This window comes from Octopus bimaculoides, unplaced genomic scaffold (genome assembly GCF_001194135.2).
Source record: "Octopus bimaculoides isolate UCB-OBI-ISO-001 unplaced genomic scaffold, ASM119413v2 Scaffold_360965, whole genome shotgun sequence".
Taxonomy (NCBI): domain Eukaryota; kingdom Metazoa; phylum Mollusca; class Cephalopoda; order Octopoda; family Octopodidae; genus Octopus; species Octopus bimaculoides.
The window spans coordinates 1,327-1,698 of record NW_026366363.1 but is presented as its reverse complement, the minus strand read 5'-3'; the positions used below and the strand labels follow the sequence as shown (position 1 = coordinate 1,698).

At 40.1% G+C, this 372-nt stretch overlaps 1 protein-coding gene across 1 annotated transcript in view; it reads right to left on the bottom strand.

Moving 5' to 3' along the window:
* Positions 1 to 372, bottom strand: part of LOC106883732 (peroxidasin homolog) — a gene marked incomplete at its 3' end in the record, with an annotated part of 2,782 nt that overhangs the window by 1,857 nt on the left and 553 nt on the right. The window lies entirely within an intron of this gene.

The following is a 372-nucleotide window of genomic DNA, read 5'->3' as shown; positions in this document are numbered from 1 at the left end:
TATATATATATGTTTCTTGTCCAAGATACCTTACAGAGAGATTGAACTCAGAAACTTGTGACTGCAAATTACACTCCTAGCTAATCACCATCCGTATCTGTTACTTTATTGAAGGACCAGTCTCATAGTTAGAATTGAATCCTGGGGAACACAGACATAGGTGACAACTGGAGAGTGGGAGAATGGCACACATACATGTAAAATGAACCTACCTCTTACTTGGAGACGGGCAAACGCTTTGATAAAATCCAATCCATTTGTGGCCACACATGAATAGAGGCCAGCATCCCTTTGTTTTACACTCCTGATGATCAATGAATTGTCTTTGGGCTTCTGGATGATTCTCTTCTCATCAATGGCTATGATATCATC